Consider the following 19,205-nt stretch of genomic DNA (forward strand, 5'->3'; position numbering starts at 1 on the left):
ATCTTTCCTCTTTTTTGGTGTAATTAACTCTTCATTTTTAAATATCAGTTCATGTGTCATTTATTAAGAAACACATTGTCATACCATTATAGATTTGTTGATAATGTCAATCGACATCAAGATTCATTTTCTTTTGTTTTGATCTCTGTTTGTAGTTGTAACTTCATAGTTAAGTTTGAAGACTATCTCTCTCCCAGACAACTGTGAGCCTGAGGAAGTAATGACCCATAACCTTGCTCTCCGCCAGTGTGAGCTAGTGTCTACCTCTCCAACACTGGTGAGCACCCCTCAAGCATATGGTAAATGAGCAGCTGTCTGGTCCCATGAGCTCCTCCCGCATTATTGACTTTTAGTGCTCTCAGCAATCCTGGCATCCTCTGACTAGTATAATATGTCAACTGTGGGATTTGCCTCACCAGATATCCTGATATTCTAGGAGCTAACTCTTTGAACCATAAACGTTTCTAGATATTGGGACAACCATTTACCCCTCAAAAGTCCACAAAACCCAATGTAAACTTCAAGATTGTTTTATTAATTATGCCCAGTGTTGCTTTTCCAATTGCATGAACCCCAGACACACTACAAAGTAGAAATATCAACTAAGATCTTTCCAAGAATCTCTGCTCAAAATTCTTGTGAAGAAGTGAGTTTCCCCACATATATAAGTGATACTGATATTATAAATATCTAATTTAGTTCACACAAGAAAGGGTATTAAAACTGTGTCATAACAAAACATAAAACAGGGTAGGTGGATTGTGGTTAGGATTTAAGGCTGGTAACTTAATAAAAACATTACTGGTTATCATGGAAATAATTTTTATTGCTCCAACACTAAAATATCACCTAAAAATAATCCCTTGCAACTTATTGCTTATTTGACAATTTTTACAGTAAGGCTAAGACCTTCCTTTTAGAGTTTGTGTGCATCAGCAAGTGTCTGTGACTCCAGTTTTAGTTCCTTGAAATGAACAAAGAACATTAACCCTTGAAGAGTTGTCAAACTACAGAATCCTATATTTTTAACAAAATTTGGCTTTAACTGTCTAGAGTATTTTTACTTACACTTGAATTTTCAAAAATATCTCACCATACTCAATTTATCTAGTTATTAAAGGGCATTGCAATTACTTGTTTTATAAATATTAACTATCTTTTGCACTAGCATTTTATCCATATCAATGCCACTGCATTAAATTTTCTAATCACAGATAGTCCATCTGACAAAACAGAGTTGGGAATGAAGTACTGAAACCTGGTTCGTATACAAGTCTGCTAGCACATGCAGGAGAATGTGGCATGCTGGAGACTAGAGGCTGACCTTCAGCATGGCTGCACATTAGGAAGTACGTTCTGCAGGGACATGAGAAAATAAATTAGAAGGGTTTTAGGAACAAAACCCTTCTACTGAGTGTAGTGCACAGTGTGGCAATGCCAGTGTTCTGGAATTTCTTTGAAAGAGAAATCTCTAACTAAAAGAAAAAGAGAAGAGAAAATGTTCTCAATTTCAAAACGAATGATACCACACTGCAGCACTAGCAACTAATTGTTCAAATTTATGACTATATTGTAGAATTCTAGTCTCTACAAAGACTAGTTGGGCTGGTAGGATGTACTTTTTACTATAATTTAAATTTATCTCATACCTTACTTTTAGATCAGTTATGATGGTTGACTTTATTATTCTAAGCACATTGTCATGTTCCTTAGACCATGAAGAACATCACACACTTATTTGCGGGCAAATGTATGGGGTTAGAAAACATCATATTGAGTGAGATAACCCAGACCCAGAAAGACAAATATCATATGTACTCACTCGTAAGTGGCTTTTAGACATAAAGCAAAGAAAAACCAGCCTGCAATTCACAATCCCAGAAAACCTAAACAGCAAAGTAGAACCTAAGAGAGACATACATGGATCTAATCTACATGGGAAATAGAAAAAGACAAGATCTCCTATGTAAACTGAGAGTGTGAGGATAATGGGAGAGAATAGAAGGGGAGGCAGAGGTAGGGAGGGGAGTGAAGAAAAAAATATTTAGCTCAATAAAAACAATTTATAAAAAGAAAAAGTAAAAAGAAAGGAAGGAAGGAAGAAAGGAAGGAAGGAAGGAAGGACGCAAGGAAGGAAGCAAGGAAAGAAGCAAGGAAGAGGCTATAGATGGTTGCCCAGCATTGGCCCCTTACTTGTTATATAGCTACTTCTCTGACTCTAACCAAGTCATGCTTTGTACTTACAAGCATCTCTTAAGGGGATATTATCACCCTTTTCAGTAGTTAATATTATCTTTTTAAAGACATGCTAAATTAGGAAGACACACAAAGAAGTATAATAGAGAAGCAAGTCCTAGTCTACCAGCCTCAACCAAGTAATCATTCACTGAGCCGGAACTATGCTCGGGGCTAACCTGACTCTGCAATAACCTACAGAACTCTTGTGCTTACATTTCTTTCCCCAGGCAGCTAAAGCTCTTAGATCTACATGAGACTTGAGATCAATCCAGTCCTCGATTTTTTTCTCAGGTCCTTAGATTATTAAAACCATCATTCTCCTTCCTTGAATGTTAGGCTTGGTAGATCTCTAATCTTCATAATAGAAAACTCTTTGAGTTCTTCATAGTGAGAATCTTTCATGGGATTTTTTTCCTAGCTGAACCTTGAAGTCTTGTCTTCTCTGGTGTATGTACTAATTGTAATGATTTCAGCCACATAAGACTAATACTTCAGGGTTCTAGGGGTCATGCTGGTGCAGACAAACCCTCAGGCAGAAGTGTCTAATGGCCTCAGGGGATGTTAAAGGGCCCTAACGATCTATGTATCACTCAGCTAAGCCCTTGCGTGCATGCGTGGTTGCATCATCCACGTATAACTCAGTTAAGCCCTTGTGTGCATATGGGTTGCATCATCCACGTATGACTCAGCTAAGTCCTTGCACGCATGCATGGTTGCATCATCCATGTATGACACAGCTAAGCCCTTGCATGCATGTGTGAGCCCCGTCATCTGTGTATGACGTAGCCACATCGGCCCCCTGTGCGCATGTGCTAGGCAGCTTTTAAAAGCCGAACACGCCATCCTCCCCCCCACCCCCCGCCTGCCTTTCTTTCTCTTTCTCTTTCTCTCTCTCTGCACACTGACTTCCCAGGCCTGTGCACGCCCCCTCTAATAAACTCCTAAGTGGGATTTGTTGAGTGTTGGGTGTTTCCTTCTCACTCGCGCCAGGTAAATTCACTAACTGCCCAATATGACTTGTTACCAGTTCTCTAACACCATTACTACCACCCTATTGCCTGGACATGAGTTGGCAGATGTCCCTTCTTCTGGCAGAGGCAGAGGTTTGGACATCTTCCTGCTGACCACTTGCCAAGGCTAGGCTATGGTCCAAGGCCTGCGATGCACACCTACCTTCCCACTTCCTTCGGCCAGTTTTGCTATTGTCATGAACTTTTGTTAGAAAAGTATCAGTGAAGTTGACTTTTCAGATTCTAGCTTCACATGCACTAACCTGCTCCCTGCACTCAATCTCTTAATAGAAGCACTGGTTCAGAAACAGCCGTGCCCAAAACATCCAAACACGTGACTTATACCCATTATCTTAAGGCGAATATTTTACATATACGCGATTTTTGTGATTACATGCATAGATTGATCTCCTAATTTAAATTATGAAGTGACTAAAGAGATAGATCAGCAGTTATGAGGACTTGCTGCTCTCGCAGAGGACTCGAGTTCGGTGCCCAGCGTCCACCTCAGGCTGTTTTCAGCTGTCTGAATTCCAGTTGCAAGAGTCTTTGCCACCATCTTCAGGCCTCTGCGGGCACCCTCACCCATGTGACATACATCCGCACAAACACACGCATACACATAAATAATAGCACATTTCTTAAAAATTAAATCAAATGAAAATAAATTATAATCTCCCAAGAGGCAAATGTGTCCCCAGAGGGGTACCTGAATGGAAATAGTTGCTTAGAGAGATACAGTAAATTGAATTTCATCAGCTCCGAAACTGACTTCATTAGCTGTGTTGTGCACAGTAAGGTTTCCCTTTATTGCCTGCCTCATTCTTTTCTCACCCACTTACTGAGTAATCGCCTAAGAGTTACTTTGTAAAGTAAACGCAATAGATTCTCTTGCAAATGGTTAAATGATAGCAAGTCAAAGAAAGTGCAAACACCATGGGTGGGAAGGCTGTGAGTGGAGGAAAGGAATAGAGGCGGAGCAAGTGGTGCTTGTGTGAAAGGGCGGCTTGCATTTTCTGCTCCCTACCCCAGAATAAGCTCCAGAAGGTCAGGTCTCCATTTGTTTTCTTTTGCGTTTTTAAGAGGCTAGGCTTCAATTAATAGAGACCCAGAGTGCTTGTTAACGGTGTGTGTGTGTCGGGGGGAATCCTCCTGTATCATTACCTTTGCAATCTAAATGTGGGTTTTAAAAAAAACACAAAATAAATGCATTTCAATAAACAAGGTGTTTGTGCAAACTGGTTCCTGTCTGATGGCCCTCTGCCTTGACCCCTATCAGCACACTTTCTTCATCTCCAAACCGTTAATTCTCCACAGCATAGTCTGGATGATATTAGCAAACTATTATTTACTTAGCCCACTATCATTTACTATTATTTGCAAACTATTATTTACACAATGCCCACTGTTGCTGCCGCTTAGCCAGACTGGCATTCTTCAAACCTCTTGGTGGCAGCCCCTGAAAGACACAGCAGGGAGGCCCTGTGGAGTCTGCTAGTCTACTAACCTGAGCAGGCACTAGGACCGCCCAGACACTGTCTGCAGGCGCGCTTCTCACCCTGTCAGAAGGACTGAGCCGGTTTAGCTGTTACACAAGAGAGCAGCGGGCACCGAGGCTCAGGTTGCCTCCCTTTTGCAGAGGAGAAGGTATAGACGATCTATTTATCACTCAGCTTTTGTCCAATCTCCGCATGCCTTTCCCTGTTCACATAATCTGACGTTCTGCAGGGCTGTCCAGCTCTAACGGGTTACTCTATCATTTTATGTTAATTCCCACAGCGGATGGAAGCAACAGTGCCGTAAAGAAATGGGCTAGCTAGTCCCCGAGGCTGTGATCTGGAAGCTTTTGGAGGTGTAAGTACCTGGTGTCACATCTCTAACGCACTGGCGGTGCTGTGTCCCTTGACCCTTTTCCCCCTCGTCGGAGGAGCCAATGTGCGGTGCCCTGGGCATGTTTCATTCATGAAGAGCAACAGAGGGGGACAGAAACCGCAAGTGATGGGCCTGAAACTCCACTTCGGAGTGACTGTGCTCCTTCCTGAAGGCTGAAGGCTGCAGTTTGCTAGAGAGGCTGGGTTTGCACACAGTTTGGATTGAAGAGTGATTTTGCTCAGGGCTTCAGACTACTGGCTAGGTTTCTGTTTTCAAAGCTGGCAACACTGTTTTCTAACCTCTACTCTGTTGCGGTGTGGTGGTCTCTTCCCATTTCTTCCATACTCTTATCATAGGGCAGACTTTCAGAAAGCTGCTGAGACATTCATCCCCCCCCCCCCACACACACACACCGGAGTAAAGCCTCAGAAGAAAAACCTATGTTTCTCTCCTGCCACTTATGCTCAATGGCACAGTTAGGAGACTACACATAGAAACATATGAAAAATGCGCAGCCTAAGATTCTCCTCTATGCAACATGTGTGGGGAGGGAATGGTTTGCTATGAAACAATCCAAAGAAACATAGTTTTATGAGTGACATTTTTCTTTAAGTGATTAACAGGTCCATCAAAGAGGCCTTCCAGGGCCTCAGTACTGATTCCAGGCATTGAAAACTTTAAGACCTGGTTAGATTGTTAGGCATGTTGAGTTCCTCGGTAATCCATTTAGGTGTGCGTGTGATTGCTGCCAACTGTAGGAAGTCAATCCATTCAGAGACGTTTCTGATACTGAGTGTTTTAGTAGTCACTTCATGTTTGTAAGATAAACTCAGGGAAAGAAAATAATCAAGATACAATGCAAGACATCAATGTTGTGAGTCCACTGAAAGAAAGCACTTATTAAGGGACTTATAAATTCTTTTAATGGTTCAAGACCTTTTCTGTTTAGATGTCAAATATCTGATATATTGAAATGCCCTGAATAAGAATGTATTCAGTAATGAAACCTGAAACCTTTGAACATTTGCCTATAGTTCTCCTAAAACATTGTGTTTGGCAAGGAGAGACAAAGGCTGTAGGGGTAGCTATGATTTACTGGACTGTTTCATACTTCTTATGTTTTAAATATGGAGCTCTAATAGTTACCATATAAATATGGCATATATTATTTTAAATGACGTTAAAATTCGTTGAAACTATCAATCTGCGGTGTCTTTTGTATGTATCGAATATACAGAAAGCAAATGTTAATATCCCTACATGATATTTCTTAAGCAGAGAAAAGCATTCTCATTGACATTCGGTTTAGAAAGAACATTCAGGTTAGACATCGTAAATGCCTTTCATTGATTTCTGAACCCAGGGTAGATTTTAATTTTGCTTCTCAGTTGTTGACCTAGCTGTGGTCCAGGAGCCTGTAAACTTTGTGTGACGTCTCCTGCACTTCAGGAAGTTTCTCTGTCTTTTCACTAGAAACATGACCCGATTCTTCAAATTCAAGCTTCGGTAGGAGAACTCATGCTCACCAAAGAGTGGTCTGCATGCTCACTCTTCGGTTTTATGTGACACATATTGTGTTAGTTTGCATGTCAGTGGCCCCTATAAACACATAGGGAGTAGTACTATTCTGAGGTGTGGCCTTGCTGAAGGAAGTGTGCCACTGTGGGAGCAGACTTTGAGGTCTCTTTGGCTTAAGCATCTCTTGGTGTAACACACAGACCATTTTCCTGTTGCTTGTAAGACGTGGGACTCTCAGCTACTTCCCCAGCACCAAGTCTGCCTGCATGCTGCCACGCTCTCTGTCATGATGATAATGGACTGAACCTCTGAAACTAAACAAGCCACCCCAATTAAATGCTTTCCTTAGAAGAGATGACCATGGGCGTGGTGTCTCTTCGGGGCAATAGAGCGCTGTCTAAGACAACTATCTACCACACGAATCATTGAAAAATAGATTGATTGTATGCGGATTCAATGTGTGGAGAGTTATTCCCAAAACACAGATGTTATTCAGCACTGGCTACTCTTCCCAGAAAGCAACTCCTCCTGCACTTCAGTCTCTAACTGAGGTCGGCCAGCAGAACCTGCCTAGCTGACTACTATGGGTGCAAAGCTTGGAGGACGTCTGGAATTGCTGGCAGACAAGCGGAGTTTTAGCTGGTGAATATCCACAGGCTGAAACCAATCTGCTACAGTGTGAAAGCAATAATAATCTGGTGACTTCCCAGAGAAGAGCCCTACCATCTGAGATTCAGTTTTGTTTGGATTCCAGGGATCGTGGTCAGGTGGACATTTGTGACTCACTGTTTATTTAAAAGAGGTTCAGCTAATAGTGAACTTGGTTTCGTTGATTTTTAGCACTGGCATTTTCCCCTTAAAAGGACATTTTCCCAATATTCATTTTTATGTGGCTTCTACACCATTAATTCCCTCATATGGAAGGGTACCCTCTTTAAAAGGATACTTTGCTATTATAACTGACTTTCATTTGTGTGTGCTCAGCACCTGTCCATTGCTCAGGGACAGTGGCTGCCAGGATTACCCAACAGAAACATGAAGTCAAGCAGGGTCAGCTTCTAATAGGAATCTGGGGATGGGAGGAGGCAGTGTTCATTGAGTGGATAAAAAGAGAGATTCTTAAGAAGTGAGAAACTGCCCTTCTGGATTCATGCAGAAAGAAAATCACAATTCAAATATGAATTTTGAGGAGCAGTTGCCCTACATAAGCCACCACAGGCTAAACTTTCATGTAACTTGAGATATATTTTTTTTCCTTTTGCAAGCCAATTATACTTTTCCCATATTAAATAAAATGCTGGAAGGGAAAGGGAAGCCACGGAGAGCACAACGGTGGAATCATGTTCGCACTGGTGTGAGCCAGCAAGGACAGTGATGCTTACTTTGTTGCAGTACAACAGAAAGAGAACATTATGATTTACCTAGCGCTAAGACCCAAGCTATTGTTGCCTCCAGAACTGACAATTTCTTATAAAGAAAGAGCCTGAGCAGTGCCTAGGGGCCCACTTCTGATATTTCAATACTTGGGAGGCCGAAGCAGGAGGATTACAGGCTCTAGTCTAGCCTGGGCTACATAAGGAGTTCTAGGCCAGCGTGAGCCGTCCATGAAAACCCTGCTTCATGAACACTAGATACAAAGAGAAGGAGATAAGAAGATGAAGAAGAAAATGGAGGGAGGCAAGGAGAAGCAGGAACTGAACACATGGCAGAAAGCTTTAGCAATCCAGCCTTTGAGAAGAAAGCCAAAGCATACAATGCGTGCTATGCTTTTGATGGTTAAGCAGGCTAATTCAGAATATTGTTTGGATTTCTTCTTCCTGCTTCACGCAATGATGTGGACGTGGCTGTCACTGTTACAGTCTCACTTGGGCCGAGGACTTAGAGTAAACAGAAAGAAGAAAGAGAATCTGAGTGTCAGCATTCACCTTTCTCGGGCCGTGACTGTGGGTAGAATATGACCAGCCACCTCATACCACTGCTACCGTGACCATCCTACCAGCATGGACTGTCTCCTCGAATGTGAACTCAGACTTATCCCATCTCTTCTTAAGTCACCTTTGCCAAGTGTTCTGCACAGCAATGAGATAAATAATTAATACACCTTTCCACCAGCAGTAGGAAGAGGTGGCACTACTTGTGAATCTTCCAGAAAGTATAAGCAATCAAAATGCAGAGCTGTAGAGCCAACTAGAGACTAAAACCTCTACAATACAACTCCTGCACCTAAGGCTTCCCCACAAAAGGGGTGGAAAGATTGTAGAGGGAAGTGGAGCAGGGAGGCGCTGTGACTCAGTGCTGCTGCTGAATGCCAGTAGCTACACTCATAAAGTCTCACGGACATGGCTTCCTAGACATGAGCTGAACAGGAGCAACAATAGACGGAGAGAGCTGGAGAGGACTCAGCCCTACACCAAGACCTCCAGACAGCTAAGGGATGCCGAGACACACTAATGGATTACCTAATAACAAATGGTTTTTACACACACACACACACACACACACACACACACACACACGTAACATTATCCATACTGAACAGGGTGTTTTTTATGTGTTTAGGGATACACAAATTAGTGTGTGTGTATGGTGTATGTGTGTACAATCAATGAAAAAGGAGGCCATGAATTTGAAGAACAAGGAAGGTTATATGGGAGTGTATACCGGATAGAGGAAGGGAAAGAGGAAACTACATAGTTACTTTATAATCTCATAAAATATTTAGAAAGGTTGCACTGACATGGATTTTTCTGGTCTTAAAGCCATAAACACTGTGGTTGACCAGTGTTAATTCTGATGCTATCCTTCCAGAGAACAGTGCTCTGAGATGAATATACTCAGCAGGTTAGACTCACAGCCTGCGGCTAAACTGTGCATACCCATATTTGGTTCTGCCCATCAAGTACAACTTGAAAAATTCACTATAGCTAAACCTGGCACATCACAATGTATAGCACAGAGTTCAGATTCAAGTTCGTGGATGAAGAAAGTAGTTAATTGAGTACTGGAGCTACTTACGTCTAAATGCTCGAGGTTTGCAATCTCCTTACCATGCCCTGGAGATATGCACACGAACACAAATAACCATATTCATATATCAAGCCGACTGCTTGAGTTCCTTTACATTTTTTTTTTCCTACAATGTGTTTTGGTCATGTTCCTTCTCCTCTCAACTCATCCCGGACTCCTCTCCCCCCCCCCGCCTCCACCCCAATTTCAATTCTTTGAGAGTCAGGTTTTAAGTAGGAAAGCATGGTGCCACGATTTAAACTTTTCCCTCCATCACCTCCCAGTGATGCAGGTGGACACAGCGGTGAGTATTTCAGAAATGTCGTCGCATTGAAAATCAAACTGGGATGGAACGTGTTAGATGCAGACGAATCTATTTTATAAAAAAAATCAAAATGAAAATTTAAATTTTTGAATAGAAAAAGACTAACGTCGAATAGAGGCGTGTCTGTGTGTCCTTATGCACGCATAACTCTGGTGAGTGTAGATTTACATGTGAAACTCTTCAAAGTGGCAGCCATGGATGAATTAATAAGTTCGGATTAAACCCTTGTGCAGAACTGTGAACGGTCTGCATCCTGTGAAGTGTAGGTGTGCCTCAGCAAGGTGTTCTGAGCAACAGTTCATCTAATGAGAGCCTGGCTGACGTCTAGCTGTTTCCACTTTCTCTCTATTGTTAACAGAGCGCTAGCGTACATGAAGGAGCAGTTATGTCTATGGCAGGAAATAGCACCCTTGGGGTGTATGCCCAAGAATTGCTCGATCAGGTAGTAAATCTGTTTCTAGATTTCTGAGTCCCCTCCACACTGATCTCCGTATTGGTTGCACCCGTTTGCACTGTCACCAGCCCTGAATAGGTCTTCCTCTTTTCTCACATCCATGCCAGCATTTGTTGCCATTGAAAACAACAAATAAGCGTCTGAACAGAAATATGCATATGAAAAACTTAAATGAGGTTACTTTATTACAGGCCAACAATGCCCCTGCTAGAGGCATACCACATGATAACAAATTTTGGAATTCTTGAAAAATGAGCTTGCATATCAAAGACCATTGCCAATGCCCTTGGCTATGCTCCAGAATTTGAGAGCAAGAAAAGACCCCTATTGCTGATGTCACCTACAGTTTCTTGATGCAAAGACCCCTCCCTAAAATTAATGAGTCTGCACAAGCCTAATCAAGGTAGGGAGGAAGGAGTCTGCATCCTAAACACACTGGAACTAGACTGTGGAACAACACTGAAGACAAAGTGTTGGAGGAACTGTAAATTGCAAGATAGAAGTAAATACCAGAATATGATGAGATAGGGAAATGGAGGGAGGAATCTGACTTAGAGCATTGTTAGAGAAATTGATACCTATGTTAGTAACTTCAGATTTCAATTTAAAGTACAAATGTTATACATTTTGTCTTTATAAAAATAAGAGAAGGGCCTGGAGAGATGGTTAAGAGCACTTAGTTGTTCTTTCCAAACACCAGATTTAGACTCCCCAGCACAGATATGTGCAGATAAAAACAAATAACTAATCAGTAATTAAGCAATAGAAAGGACAATGATTAACCCATGCACAGCAGGCAAGTAGCAAAAACAAACAAACCAGTAGAAAGTTCATAAGTGGAAGCACATAAGTCGCCATGTTAGTGAGTATGATGCTTTGTATGGATTACTCATCTTGTGTTTAAAAAAGAATCCTTGACTGGAGAGATGACAGTGGCTGAAAATATCCACAGCTCCTGCAGAGGATGGGAGTTCAAGTCCCAGTGCCCTCTGACTGCAATGCAATTCCAGGGCATCTGATACCTCTGGCCTTTATGGGCACTGTATTCACACACACACACACACACACACACACACACACACACAAAGAAATTTTAAAAAGAGATTCCACTTATACACTTCTTTTAAAGAAATACATTTAAGAGGTAGCTGGAGAGATGGCTCAGAGGTTAAGAGCACTGACTGCTCTTCCAGAAGACCTGGGTACAATTCCCAGCACCCACATGGCAGCTCACAACTGTCTGTAACTCTAGTTCCAGACGATCTGACACCTTCACACAAACATACATGTAGACAAAACACCGATGCTCATAAAATAAAAAATAAATAAAGTCAAAAGAAAGAATATTGTAAAAAAGAAAGAAAGAAAGAAATACATTTAAGACACTGTGGCATAAAAAATTTGCAAGTGAGATTGAGTTTGCCTATATACCAGCTGCCTAGTGCATGCCCTTTAAATTGTTGAACCTAGAAGGATGACATGAAGTCATGGAGGAATCTGTGTTCCTCATTGGGAAAATACAAGAAACCAATAGGCAAGAAGGGACATCATTTTGTATTTACCTTCATGCAAGTCTGACAAGCTCGTGAGAAATGAAATTTTCTGCTTGGAAGAATCTCTTATAAAGACAAATTTCTAGGACAGAAAGTTCAAATTCCACACAGAATATTTAGAAAATGCTGTGTCAGCTGGCTGGTGGCAGCGCACACCTTTAATCCCAGCCCTTGGGAGGCAGAGGCAGGTGGATCTCTGTGAGTTCGGGTCTACAAGCCTGGTCTACAAGAGCTAGTTCCAGGACAGGCTCCAAAGCTACAGAGAAACCCAGTCTTGAAAAACAAAAATCAAACAAACAAAAACAATGCTGTACAGTCAATAGAGGGAGGAAAAAAATCTTTTGTGACTTTTCCGCTTTAGGCGGCCTTGTGCATTTAGTTCCTTTTTTTTTTTTTTAACCAAAAACAAAGTATCTGGTATTACTACTCCATTTTCAAGGGTATTTCGAATAAAAGAAAAAAAATGAATTCCCTAAAGCTGAAATACAGGTGTGGATTAAGAGCACGTCTAACAAACACACAGTCCGCCATCACACACCTTTGGGTACTAATGGTCCCTCACTAACAAGCACAATAAGTTCTTCTCATGTTCTATTTTGTGTGTGCACTCTGTTTGCTCCTTGGTTTGTTTTTGTTGTTTATAAAGCTTAGTTTTTATACTTAAGTCAATATACTTTTCTCTGAGAATCGTAAATCTTGGGTTGGCATAAAACACACCATTCTTGCTATTAAAATAATGATGATTTTTATTTTGTACTTGAAAATATTTAATTTAACCGTAAGGATTTTAAGAGCCAATTAACATCACTAAACAAGGGATTGTTAATATACTTAAATGTCTATCAGGTACTTCTAAATGAATATTGCAGCAAGATTAATTGTAGCAGGTGAATCTCAAGGCAGAAAATATGGTAAAAGGTACCATTCACCAGTAAAATATATCCATCTGGAGTGTATAAGTATTCAGAATATTCCCTAAAATGCATAAAAGAATTCATAAAATAAGAATAAAGGACAAATCTGCAATATTAGTAAAAAGTTTCACCATAAATCTTTCAGATTTGGGGCAAGAATTAAGGACACTGAAGTAATGAATGATATCAGTTAAGTCTTAAATATTTGTTCTGGAGGAACAGTTAAAGGGGGAGGTTATGACACAAAACAGTTCTCAACAGATGAGGAAGATAAATGTATGCAATTAAAGCTATTTAATCACACACAAAAAAATGCTTCTTTGTAGTAGGAGGCTGTTTGTTGTTCCAGGCTGCTCAGACCTGAAATAACTACATAGAAACTGTATTAATTAAATTGCTACTTGGCCCATTAGCTCTAGCTTCTTTTTAGATAACTCTTACATATTAATTTAACCCATTTGTAGTAATCTGTATATCACCACGAGTCTGTGGTTTTCTGGGTAAAGTTCTGGCGTCTGTATCTGGTGGGGCTACATGGCTTCTCCTTACTCTGCCTCCTTTCTCCCAGCATTCAGTTTAGTCTTTCCCACCTAGCTCTATTCTACCCTGTCACGGGCTCAAGAACCAAGACAGTTTCTTTATTAACGAATGGTATTCACAGCATACAGAGGGGAATCCCATATCACCTATTTATCCTAAGCATGAGTCATGCAAAGTTCTACCAGACAGCATAGTCCAAATGCAGACACAAAATGATTCCCAAATCTCATTATCTTGATGCAAGAATCCATGTGCTTCATTGGGGTTATTTCTAAGGCAAAGATTTTTTTGTTTTGTTTTGTTTTTTCCCCCTCTTACTCCAGAGTACTATTTGAAGGTTCAGAGAAAAAACTAAATTCCTGAAGGGACAACTCAGAATTTCCCCACTCATGACTCTCATGCTAATAACCAAACGTCTGCTGGATCTACTATGGTGATGTCCTAGGGTTGCTGTGAAGAGCTACCATAACCATGGCAACTCCTACAAATAAAAGCATCTAATTGATTTAATTGAGGCTACTTATTTACAGTTTCAGAGGTTCAGTTCCTTATCATTAGGATGGGGAGCATGGTGCATGCAGGCAAACGGGGTGCAGGAGCTGACAGTCCTAGATCTTGATTCAGAGGCGACATAAAGTCCACTGACTGTCACACTGAGTTAAGGTTGAGAAAAGAGACCTCAGAGCCCGCCCCCACAGTGACACGCTCCCAGTGGTGCCACTCTCTTGGGATCCATTTCCTTTCAAACAGGTGACTATAACACCTCAAAGGTAAATCCTCATTTTCAAGGTTAAATATAACCCACAATTCAATTTTAAGATGAAGCAGAAAACAGCAAAAGAAGTTGTTGGGTTCTGCGGAGCTGGAGTCACAGGTGTTTGGGAGCCTGTTGGGTGCGGGGAATTGGAATTAAGGTCCTCTGCATGAATGCACGTGCTCTAACAACTAAGCTGTCTTCCCCGCCTTGTTGTAATTTTAAATAGCACATCGTTGGGCATATTTATGGGGTACAATGTGGTAGCTTGATGCATATATATATAGTGTCCAGCGAGATATCAGGTAATTTAGCATTTCTGTCTCATTAACAATTTATTGCTTCTTTTTTGTTGGGAACAATTGAAACTCTCTCTACACTTTTTATGAAACGTCCAGTAATGCTTTGGTGTAGTTTGGTGGTAAAGCCCTTGCCTAGGAAGTGTGAGAATCTAGATTCCATCCCTAGAACTGCGAAAATGTGTGTGTCTGTGTGTTGTGTACATGTGTCTGTCTGTCTGTTTGTGTTATATATTACACTCATGCTACTGTGCTACAGAACACTAAACTTTAATCTCTATACCCTTATTTTCTTAATAAAGAGAATTTTCCAAAAACATAAACACCAATCAAATCCATTATTGAAAGAATGTTGGAGTGTGTGGCATCATGGGCATATTAAATTTGTGTGTGTTTATGTTACTTCCAGTACTGTCTTGTCCTTTACTTCTTTTTTTTTTGTTGTTGTTTTTTTGGTTTTTTTTTTTGAGACAGGGTTCCTCTGTAGCTTTTGGAGGCTGTCCTGGGAATAGCTCTTGTAGATCAGGTTGGCCTCGAACTTACAGAGATCTGCCTGCCTCTGCTTCCCGCGTGCTGGGATTAAAGGCATGCACCACTACTGTCCAGCTCTCCTTTACTTCTTATATAAATTGTTCAAAATAAACTAAAATAAAAAACTTTTTATGACTCTAAGACAACTCCAATGGTCATTTTTGAAATGTTTACTTATTAAGGATTTTCCATTTTATCTAAAAACAAACTTACCTGGCCTTCTTTTTAGTTCTGTGGCATTTTCTCTGTCTGTCCAAGAAGGATGGGGGAGATTTCTCACCTGAGTGTTGACTATGCTGCTGGACAAAGAATGACCGGATGGCATGTCTTAACAGGAAGGAAATGTGAGAAAAGACGTGAATCCTGCATCTTTCTGTGTGGCTGTCAGAAGTCATCTATCTGAAGTACAGATGGCTCCATTAAACAACAATTGCTTTGGGCAGAGCAGTCACTTTGGTGGTACACCATGAGTTTGAATGGATCACAGCGCTGCCTGGAAAGGCCGTGTGCTCTCGAGCTCTCCTAGCCGCTGTGGGATCATGAAAGCTTCCCATGCTAATGTAACCTGACTTTTCAGCTTTCAAATACTTAAATTGTTGTTTGGAAGAGAGTTTTGGAAACTCCATCAGCACTTCCAGTCTAGAGTCCCATGTTATAGCATCCCAGATCTGGAAAGAAAAGCCATATCTTGTGGCTTCCAAACTGTTGTTAAACTAGCATATAATTGTGTTAAATGCAATTTCTAAAATAAAATTCACAGCTCCCAGATAAATATAAGACGAATAAGTGTAAAAGATTCTCCTTAAGTCATTTGTTAAAAGACACCAGAAGGTGTTTAGAAATCACTTGAGAAGCCAGTTTATGCTAACACTTGTAAACACAAGGATTAGGGTGTGTTTTAACAAGAAGTGTTTTTTAGGGTTACCTGTTCCCAAAGGTAAAATTTAGTTTTATTTCTATGAGACAAAGACTCTCTAAGTTAACTGCAAATTAACAGGTAATATCATTAAGTCTGGGACTTTTAAAAAATAGTAAATAATGAGATGAAGTAAGCCATTTCATTGAACAATCTTGAGTAATCTGTGTCTGCATATCTTATTGAACATTCTTCTTTCTGTTCATCATCCTCTTTCATGGCTTGTGAAGGGACTGATCCACCCAGTCTGTCTGCCAGTCTGTCCACTGCCTATGTCATGAATGATGTCTGTGGATGAATGTGATAAAATAGTCCCACACTAACTCAGAACTGAGGATAACAAAGGCTTCTTTATTTAGGGGTAGAGTCATAGATCAACACAACATAGGTCAACATAGATCTCTGCGCAAGCGGAGAACAGGAACTGAATCCAGCAGCAGAGAAGGGGGGAGGCGGAGAGGAGAGGGAGCAAGTATCTTGTTTTTATATTTCCCAAGGCCATGCCCTACGAGATTCAGCATCTCAAAGGTCATTGACTGAAGGAGTCCCCCAACAGATGTCTTATTGGAAGGTAGATTAAATCTGACTTTTTCTATAGACTAATCAAAAACGCTCATTAATCATGTGGTTCTCTTTGGCTTTGCCTTTCTAGGGGTTTAAAGAACTTAGTAACCACTAAGGCCATGAAACTCACTTCTAGCTGAAAATTTCCATAATAAGTGTTGGGTTCGACTTCTAACTCCTGTACTCCTGTATTCTAAGACTAGACAGTCAATCCCAGAACATTCTTTCTTCTATGTTTCATTTGTATTATCATGACATTTTGATGAACTCTTCCTTAAAAAGATGTCCTAAGTTTGCTAAAGTACGCAGTGCTTCTGAAGTCACCTCTTTGCTTGGCCCTGTATTTAGGAAGCAGGTGCTCAGACAGTTGTTTCCTGGGGAAATTTGACAGTTCTATATACATTCTTAAATCGTGAGCTGTCATACTTGATTAAACAAGAATTATTCCCAAGGGGTTGGAGAGATTGCTTACTGGATAAGATCACTTGCTTCACAAGCATAGAGACTTGAGTTCATCTCTCCCACACTTGCAAAAACCCCAGGCATGGCTGATCAATGTCTATAACCCAAGTGCTAGAAAGGGGGTTGAAGGGGGCTTGCTGGGAACTTACTGGAGCTTCCTGGATACAAGCTTAACTCCAGGTTCAGTGAACTACCATGTCTTGGGGTGCTGGATAAGAAAGGAAGCTAAATGTGAGCCTGCAAGCAAGCCAATATGCAGCTGTCCTCCATTTTCTTCGCTTTAATATCTGCCTTCATGTCCTACTTTGAGCTCCTGCCTTAACTTCCCCTACTAACAGACTACATAACTTGTAAGCTGAAACAAACCATTACCTCCCCAAACTGTTTTGTTAGTAGCATTTATTGCAACAGCAGAAAGAAAACTTGAATAGGTCTAAATTACAAAATTTTACAAATTTACATATTTTCTAGGCTTTTAATTATTAAAAATTTGAGTTAAACTAAATGTATTTCGACCTAGACTATAGTGTCCAATAAGGTCATTACTATTTATTTGTTACTATTTAACTGTAAAATTATAAAGTTAAATTGATAAAATTTGAATACAGTATAAAAATTCCCTCAGTTATACTTTCTGTTTATTTGTTTGTTTGCTTGTGGGGTGTAGTATGGCTGTGTAGCCCAGGCTAGCTTGAAATTTCTGACTCTCTTGCCTCAGTTTCCCAAGCTCTAAAGTTATATGCACGCAACACCATATCTCCTGCACTTTGTTTTTCCTGAAGGAGTTGTATACTCATCTTCACAAACGGAAGCAACCGAGATTTAAAAAAAACAAAACAATTTATTGACTTGAAAATACTGTTCTTCAAAGGTTATTAATGTTTCTTTTTTTGAAAAAAAAGGGAGAAAAGATTAATAGGGATTATATTTTTCTATTGCATTGCAGTCAAGGAAATAAATACATACCGTCCAAGTAATGGGTACCTTCTCACTCAGGAATGCCCAAATGTTTCCATTTGTATGACCAAGGTGATTAACTAGTCACTTAGCTAGTCTCTTTGACTTTCCTCTAAGGTCACCTTCTATCAACATATATCGAGTCACCGACTGTTGTTTCAAAGTTCATCGCTGACCCTGGGCTGGCTTATGGAAGCAGCTTTCTGTCCTGTCGATACGGAACTTGTCTTGCATCGGTTTATTGACTTTAGTGAAGCTGCAGGTGCCTAGGTAGACAGTCAGAGAAAGTGGGATTCCACCCTGGCCTGAGAAAATAGTAACAACTTGATTGACCAAATAATAGCTCAACCTTTGCTGTCAATATCAGTTATAGGATATTTGTGTTCAGATGTTCAAGTGAATTAAATGTGAGAAGTTTCTAAAAGTCGCGAGAAGAATGATCATAGTTTTATTTATTTTACTCTTTGGGTTCGTTATCATGACATCTTGCCAGATACCTCTTGGGATGTGTTTATCCAAAGAGGTATCTTTGCCTCTTTGATGCAAATATTGCCTCTATGAATATTCTTTGCCGATTTTGAGATCTTTTCTAGAATGAGAGCACATAATGATCTCTTATTTTCACCACAATTTAAGCCAGCATCTGGTGAAGATAGAGGGTCAATATATGTTTATTGGAGTGTTACAGATGGGTGGTTGGAATTCTTTCGCTCTATCTGGATAGAAATCAGAATAGCAAGTAACCAGCCCCTTTAGTGGTACTAAAGGTTTACACGCTGAGCATCCAAACCCAGAAGCATGGAGGACTAAGTCTTGAGAATTAAGGGCTTATGATTCTTAAGCACTCAGTGCCAGGGGCTAATCGCCATAAGTGCTCAGGCGCTGATTGCCCTGGGCTTAGGGTGCGCTGAGGGAGCCAGCACTTAGTGACTGGAGCACAGCTTCTAAGTGCCGGACGGAACCTGAGCCTCCAACCTTGGTGCTTCTGGGACTTCCCGCTAACTGGGGCCTGTCGTTTGTAGCAGCGGCTCCGCTCTTGACTCTGCACAGGGCCTCATCGTCTCTACCATCGCGCGTCTTCGGAATGCTTCCACTTTCTGTCCAGTCTAAGGTTCCGCCCTCAGTCATTCTCTGCAACTCTTCAGCCCTCTCCTAGTGTTATATGTTGGCGTTTCGGGTTTGGGGGTGGGGGTAGGAAGTTGGAGGATGGCTTATGTCCTGGTGACTCTACTTATTCTTCAGCTGATGCCTCAATGCCCTTGTCACTGCGATTGGAAGTCCGAGACTTCGTC

General features: G+C 40.9%; 1 protein-coding gene across 1 annotated transcript in view; it reads left to right on the forward strand.

Moving 5' to 3' along the window:
• The first annotated feature begins 4,777 nt into the window (after window positions 1–4,777).
• Rab27b (RAB27B, member RAS oncogene family) overlaps window positions 4,778–19,205 on the forward strand; it is a 150,334-nt gene continuing 135,906 nt past the window's right edge. Inside the window, exons 1-2 of the mRNA XM_048419694.3 lie at window positions 4,778–4,895; window positions 5,028–5,102. The gene's annotated coding sequence lies outside the window, so the exon portion shown is untranslated. The remainder of the gene's footprint in view (window positions 4,896–5,027; window positions 5,103–19,205) is intronic.

This window comes from Myodes glareolus, chromosome 13 (genome assembly GCF_982192425.1).
Source record: "Myodes glareolus chromosome 13, mMyoGla1.1, whole genome shotgun sequence".
Classification (NCBI taxonomy): domain Eukaryota; kingdom Metazoa; phylum Chordata; class Mammalia; order Rodentia; family Cricetidae; genus Myodes; species Myodes glareolus.